Source organism: Pan paniscus, chromosome 5 (genome assembly GCF_029289425.2).
Source record: "Pan paniscus chromosome 5, NHGRI_mPanPan1-v2.0_pri, whole genome shotgun sequence".
NCBI classification, from domain to species: Eukaryota; Metazoa; Chordata; class Mammalia; order Primates; family Hominidae; genus Pan; species Pan paniscus.
Window position 1 is genome coordinate 179,982,532 of NC_073254.2, and position 6,964 is coordinate 179,989,495.

A 6,964-nucleotide genomic window follows, 5' to 3' on the forward strand; every position below is an offset into this window, starting at 1 on the left:
AGAAGAAATGGGGGCCACAAAACAACATGTAACTTTAGCACATAATTTGAAATTATTAAAAAATGAATTCAGAATTCCATTTCCTTTCAAGTTTGCAAAGAAGGCATTTCAGTTTGACATTATATAAGTATATGCTTCTGTATGCGTGTGTCTATGTGTATTTTGTAGTTTTGTAACAAATCACTTTCCTTAGCCACTAAGGGAAAAAAAAGTGTGAAGATTTCAATGACTAAGCTCAGCTATAATACTTGTTTTAAATTAAGAAATACTTTTATTGAGGTATGAAATTTACATATAGTGAAATGCACAAATCTTAGTTATTGAGTTTGGTGAGTTTTGATAAATGCATACGTCTACATCGGCCATACCTCCAAGATATAGGATGTTATCTTCACCTCAGAAAGTTCTCTGGTGCCCCTTCCTAGTCAATCTGCCACTTCTAGTAAAAAACGATCAGATTTCCATCACCATAGACAAGTTTGCCCCTTCCAGAACTTCATATATGCGTATGGATTCAGATAATATATACGTACTCTTTAGTGTCCGGCTCCTGTCACTCAGCCTTATGCTTCTGAGACTTACCCATGTTGTTGTATGCAACTGTATCTGTGGGTTGCTCCCTTCTGTTGGCAAATAATATTCCATTGTTCTATGGTATGAATGATCTTCACTTTGTTGATCCAGCTTCCAGCTGATGGATATCTGGGCTGTGTCTAATTTTTATTATTTATTTATTTATTTTATTTTATTATTATTATTATTTTTTTTATTTTTGAGACAGAGTCTCGATCTGTCACCCAGGCTGGAGTGCAGTGGTACAATCTCAGCTCACTGCAACCTCTCCCTCCCCGGTTCAAGTGATTCTCATTTCTCAGCCTCCTGAGTAGCTGGGATTACAGGTGCACGCCACCATGACTGGCCAGCTTTTGTATTTTTAGTAGAGATGGGTTTTGCCATTTTGGCCAGGCTAGTCTCCAACTCCTGACCTCAGATGATCCACCCACCTTGGCCTCCTAAAGTGCTGAAATTATGGGCATGAGCCACTGCGCCCAGCCCTAATTTTTATTTTTGTAAATAAAATTGCCATGAGCATTCTTACACAAGGCTTTTTGTGACTATAGGCTTTAAGTTCTGATGGATAAATACCTAAGAGTGAAATTTCTGGGTCATAGGGTAGATGCGTGTTTAATGTTTAGGAAACTTCCACGGTTTCCTGAAGTGGCTGTGCTATTTATACTCCCTCCAGAGCTATGTTAGAGTTCTAATCAGTCTACATTTTCACCAACATTTGGTATGAACAACCTTTGTACCCACACTTTGGTAAGTATGGAAGGTATCTCATTACAGTTTTAATTTACCTTCCTCTGATGATTAATGATATCGAATACTTATTTTTATTTTTTTATTTTTTTTGAGACGGAGTCTCGCTGTTTCGCCCAGGCTGGACCGCAGTGGTGCTATCTCGGCTCACTGCAAGCTCCACCTCCCGGGTTCAAGCGATTCTGCTACCTCTGCCTTCTGAGCAGCTGAGAATACAGGTGCCCGCCACCACGCCTGGCTAATTTTTGTATTTTTAGTAGAGACGGGGTTTCACCATGTTAGCCACAATGGTCTTGATCTCCTGACCTGGTGATCTGCCCACCTCGACCTCCCACAGTGATGGGATTATAGGCATGAGCCACTGCGCCCAGCCGATATTGAATACTTTTTCATGAGCTTCTTGGCTATTTGCGTATCTTCACTTATAAAGTATTTGTTGAAGACTTTTGTCCATTTCAAAAAAAACTGTATTGTCTTTTTTAAGTTGTAGGAAGTCTTTCTATATTCTTGATACAAGTCCTTTGTCTGATATATGTTTTGCAAGAATTTTCTCCAAGATTGTGGCTTGCCTAGAAATTTTGTCTTTGATGAACAGGCATTTTTAATTTTAATAAAGCCCATTTAATCAATTTTTTTTTACAGTTCGTGCTTTCTGTATCCTAAGAAATCTTTGCCTATCTCAATATCAGGAAGATACTCTCTTGCTCACTCTAGAAACTTTGTGATTTAGCTTTTATACTCACATCTGTGATCCCTCTCAACGTCACTCTTATGTACGGTGTGAGGTAGCAGCTGAGGTTCACTTATTTCGCTGTGAATATTCATCTGCTCTATAAAGACTTGGCTTTCCTCATTGAATTGTTTTGTCACCCTTTTTGAAAGTCATCTTGTCATATGTGTGTGTCATAACTGTACTCACTATTCTATTTTATTAATCTATTTGCCTATTCTTTTGCCAACACCAGCCTGCCTCGGCCTCCCAAAATGCTGGGATTATAGGCATGAGCCACTGCGCCCTGCCTACACTGTCTTAATTACTGTAGCTTAGTAATAAATCTTGAAGTCAAGTGGAGTATCATACTTTAACTTGAAATCCTCCTTTAATAAACTACAAGGCTTCAGACATCTATCCTACTTCCCAAATCAGAGATACCATAAAGTATCTATGGGTGTGCATCACCAGTCATGTATTCTCATATTGAGCTGTGAGTGCCGTGAACGTCATGAAGTCTCTTTTGCTGTGAATTTATTATGAGCACATACTTTTGAACATCTCCCACTCCACAATTATTTCCAAACTTGTTTCAAGAAAAAACTTTCTAGTATGGTGTTCTGGATTTAGAAAAAAGAGAAAAATGAGATTAAAAAAAGAAGAGGAGAATGAAAATCAGTTTATACTTTACAGCTTTTACGTCCTAGGTATAGGTGGGGATGGTGCACTCTGGAGTCGCTCTCTCCTTGCTCTGACAAGGGAGTTAGGGCAAGTTACTTAAACTCTGCAAGCCTCACTTTCCTCATCTATAAAATGGGGATAAAATATTAAGCACTTAAGAAATGTCCTTGTGACTCCTGGGGGCAAAAAAAAAAAAAAGGAATTTTGAGGACTTCCTGTATAGCTCTATTAACCCAGGTGGTGCTGAACTGGAGGAGGGACGGACAGGAGTACACACACCTGAAGCGGAGATGAGCTCTCACATCGGATCGAGCGAGTCATCCACGAAGTGCTCGTACATTTTCACCTGTGACTCAATGCGAACTTTCTCTAGGGATGTCCCTGTGAGCAAGATCATCCGTCCTGGGCAAAGGGCTCTGGCACTGGTTTTCCTCAGGGGCCCTTTTAACAAAGATTCCCAGGGAAAGAGGGGAGAAGAAGGGAGGAAAATTTGTTGGGGTAAAGGTATTTTCCCAAATCGTCAGAGCGTGTGAGCCTCTTCAGGCAGACCCCGATCTCCCCCTGGGGATGGAGTGTGCTCCTCTCCTCTTCCCTCCTTCCCCACCCTGCCCTGGCACCCGGTGCCACCCCTGCCTTCTCCCCATCTTTATTATGTTGGCCCGGGCTGCCTCACACCATGCTCGGTTTATTTTCTAATTATTTTCTCCTGCTGCAAACTTTAGCCAGCCCTGTAGATATGATATCTGGTGATTCTGGGGGACTCAGAGAGGCATTTATTTATTTTCTTATTTATATGAGCTATATTAGTTGGGAGTTCTCCTTTTGGAACTAGTGAGGTCTAGTTTGTCCACTGCGATGATCTCTGGGGCAGCGGACACCATCCCAGGCTCTCCCGCAGGAGGGAAGCAGCTCCCTGAGCCTCGCCCCGCCCCTCAGTGGAAGAGCTATCCTGGATTAGGGATGCCCGACTCTGGTCACTTCACATCCTCCTCACTGCTCCGCAAAGGCACTTGTGCCAGATGAGAAGTCTCCTTTTGGGCAGACTCCTATGATTGAGGGGAGGCTGGGGGGGGCCCTGGGGGCTGGAAGCAAAGCCTCCCACATGTTGAATTCTTATCTGCAGCTGTGCTCTGTTTGGGCCCTTCCCAGGGTGCATCTTGGAGGGCTACTTGCACTGTGTCTGGTGGGTTTGCTTCCCCGTTTTCATACCTATATAGGTTCTGCCCTTTGTAGTACTCTCACTATGCTCCCCCATGTGGACCTGACTAGCTGGAAGAAACCGAGCACGTCGGGGAGAAAATGTCATTTCTCTTTCAGATCTGATGTTTAAGAAATGTATGCTGAGCGTAAAGATTATTACTGGGGACAGACCCAACCAATTCCAGGGCAGGGTTGGCTAGCAGAAGCCTGGAGAAGATTCCCTGAGGCTGATGGGGATCCGATCAGCCTGGGAGAGTTCTGTTCTCAGGGTTTTATCTTGGGCTTTTATCTGGTCAATGAGGTCTGAAGCCTCTTTTGCAGCTCCAGAGGGCAGAGGGCAGACCAGTTCCACTCTGAGACTGTCAGTCAAACAGATGGGATAATCACTCGTCCCTCCGGTCAAGTTTGCAAGTCTAAATTTCTAGCATACCTGCAGTTGTTCTGCTCCTGAATGGTGAACCGAGACAATGTGTCCTAAGCCAGTTGCCTGCCATTCTGTGGACCTTCCATGTGTTTCCACTTCTTATTCTGGAACCGTCTTCTGTGAAAGTGAGCACTCAGGCACCGACCGTTCCCTCCGTCGGTGCAGCCCAGCCCCCTGCCCTCCTGACTCTCCATCTTTCTAACACGGAGGGGAGTGCTGGGCTTTTGTGAGGCACTTAATGGTTATCTCCCCAGAATATAGGCTCAGCATCGAGGGCGTAGAAGAGTTCCTTCCAGATAAGGAGCACATCTTAGGATGTGACTTGAATTCTCTAGACTTCCTTGGGTTTAGCGCTGAGTGAAGAGGCACGGAGAGGGTTTGGAGCTTTAGGGTAAAGCACTGATGGAAGAAAGGAATTCTGCCACTTACTGGGGTGCCTACGGGCTCTCCCACTTATGGTCTACGTAGGGATTCTACCACTGTACCCTACTTAAACGGACCTACCACTTGTGCGTACTGCCACTTATGGGTCTGCTGCGTGGCCGTGGGTAAATAAGCTTCCTTCTTCCCTGCTCCCATAAGGCCCTCCACCAGGCCCCCTTCATTATGGTTCTCTGTTGTTTGATGGCAGAAAGAGGGATGTTGTTTCTCTAGGGAACTTTGGAAGGTGTGACTTGGAGGTGGATGCTAGAACTTCCGCCGGAAACTGGAGCTCCAGACCCTCCTCTTCCCCAGGTTCAGTTGCTTTGTTACCCTCTCTTGCTACACCTCCTTCCCCTCAAAATCTGCCCACCTCTGAAGGGGAGAATGATTACTCACAAAGACAAACCAAGCACAGAAATAGCCAACCTATTTGTGGCTTAAATGCAAGCAGTTTTATTTTTACAGTGAGTTGCTGTATTTTCTCTAAGGATAAATCATTATCTACCAAAAATGCGACTCCAGCTCCATCTGTGATAGTTCCTGCTTTGTTAGTGGTGCCAATTAGTCACAAAACAACTGGGGCCTTCCGCCACCCACTCAAGCTGGGGGCAAAGACAGCCACCTCTTTCTGACTCCCCCGGCCGGCCACCAACCCCTTTGGAGACTCTCTCCCTACCTAGAAGCCATCGGGCCACCCTGGCTTCCTGGCGGCTTGCTCTTCATTCACCTTGGGACCATTATCAATTTCCAAATTGGGCAGCTTGTTGTCCTCTGCCCGTGTGGACAGACTTCCGTTAGGCACTGGAAAAAGCAAATTGGTGAGGCCCTCTGTTCTGTTGACTTACATAATGACGTTGGAGTCCTCCTTCTAGTTGGTCACTCTGCGCAGGGTTTCACAGCACCCATGGGGACAGGGTGAAATGTTCATAACATCTGGGCAGCCCCTGATCTGAGAAGCAGCGAATGTGGAGCAGAGAGGATCCCTGTGTCCTATCCCATCTCCTTCATCCCTCATTTCCTTCGGGATCAATTCCTCCCCTGCTGGGATTGGAAGCTTCCTGGGCAGCCTGTTATTTTTCCCTAATCATGTTTTCTTCCGTGGGTCTGATCATTTCCCACCCGTGCTCCTTCTTTTCTGCCTTGCAGTCTGCTTTAGATGGTGCCTGTTTCTTTTTTAGTTTCTGACCATCCTCTGGGAAACTAAAGTTCTTCAGGAGGCTGAACTTCTCCTTCCTTGGAACATCAGAACCAGGTAATGAGAACACCTTTCCAACTTCAAGACCGAGTTCACCTGGTCTGTTGATTTGCTGCTCAGCACTGCCTAGCCAGTAGATGCCTGCTGGCTTCAGGGGAAGCTCTCTTCTCTCCCCTTTCTTCTTCCCACTGGGAGGACCGAGCTGCTGGTCAGGCTTCCCACAAGAGTAGTTTGGCTCTGCCCTGGGACTATGGTCTTCCTGCTTACGAAAACAGTCGGAGGGGAACTTCATCTGTGGGTTCCTATGTCTGCTTTCCCACAGAGTCTGAAACTGCCTTCTTACCCCTTTTGATATAGTTGGTCCCCGGGGTTCTTAATACTTTGGCACAATATCTATGAAGGAATCCCTTTAAACAAGAGAAAATGCTACCCTGAGTGAGGGGTGGGTCTTCAGGCTTGGGATCTCAGACTTGGCTACCTGAGATCCAAGAGATCCAGAATTCTCAGCCTTTGGGGCTTCACATTGGGTTATTTGAAAAATGGGTAACATATTGGCCATTTTTGGTTTTTAAAAGGTAGAAAAACAAAAAACCTAACCAAACAACAACAACAACAAAAACACAAAAAATGCAGAACAGGGATCGGGGAAAAGGAATTTGCTCTCATGTTCCTGACTGCACGGGTGAGAGTCGGCATCTAACAGAAACAGCTGCTCCCAGGAGGAGCCCCCGGACCAGGCTGGGAAGCAGTCTGGCCATGGCCAATGGTGCAGACCCCTGCCTTCACCCCTGAACACACTCCTTGGCTTGCTTGCTTTTCATAGCATCCTACGGGTCTTATATACTACACTGAGCATGATACTCTCCGAAACTGGGTTGGAGAAGGGAACAAATCCTTAACTATCTAGCCATGTGTCTCCCGTATGTCTCTCTGGGTCTATACATAGACTCATCTCATCATTACTAGGTTTTGAGTTAATATTATTAGCTCCGTTTTACAGATGAGAAAA